Genomic DNA, 767 nt, shown 5'->3' with positions numbered 1-767 from the left:
CTGCCTGTCCCCAGCGGTCCCTGCCTGCCCAGGGGTGCCCCGACGTGCCCCAGGGGTTGGGGGGCCTCTGCCTACCCCCGTCCCCCCGTGACCCATCTCCGGGGGCCTGACTGCTCCCTGGGGTCCCGTGTGCCCCAAGGGAGGGGAGGGGAGAAGGTCCCCACCTGCCCCAGGGGCTGCATGGAGGTTCCTGTCTGCTCGAGGGGGGGTGGGCTGTGACCAACCCCCCCCCCCCCAGGGGGTCCCCATCTGCCCAGGAGGGAGTGTGTCCCCATCTGCCCCAGGGGTTGGTGGTCCCCACGCGTCCCTGGGGGACCCCACATGTCCCTGGGGGGTGGAGGTCTCTGGTCCGAGGTGGTCCTTGCCGGGGGCACCCTCTGCCCTTGGAAGTGGGGGTGTTCCTCCCCCCGGGGGGGGGGGTCCCGTCTGGCCGAAGGGGGTCCCTGTCTGCCCCAGGGTGCCACCACCCTTCCGCTCTGCCTGTCCCCAGGGGGCCCTGCCGGCAGGGACCCTTAATGGAGGGGGTGTCCCTGGCGTGGGGAGTCACCTCTGGCCCCAGTAGGTGGGTGGGTGGGGGTCACTGGTTGCCCCGGGGGGTTGGTGGTGGTGTCCCCACCTGCCCGTGTCCCATATGTCCCGGTGGGGGGGTCCCATCTTCTCATCTGCCAGATGTGAGGCAGATGGGGATGTCCCAAGGGTTGGAGGTCTCTGCCTGCCCCATCCCACCCCCTTCTCCTGCCCCTGTCTGCCCCAGGGGTGGGTGGGTG

The sequence above is a fragment of the Charadrius vociferus genome, unplaced genomic scaffold (genome assembly GCF_000708025.1).
Source record: "Charadrius vociferus isolate BGI_N301 unplaced genomic scaffold, ASM70802v2 scaffold132, whole genome shotgun sequence".
NCBI lineage: Eukaryota > Metazoa > Chordata > Aves > Charadriiformes > Charadriidae > Charadrius > Charadrius vociferus.
This window is presented reverse-complemented; position numbering follows the sequence as displayed.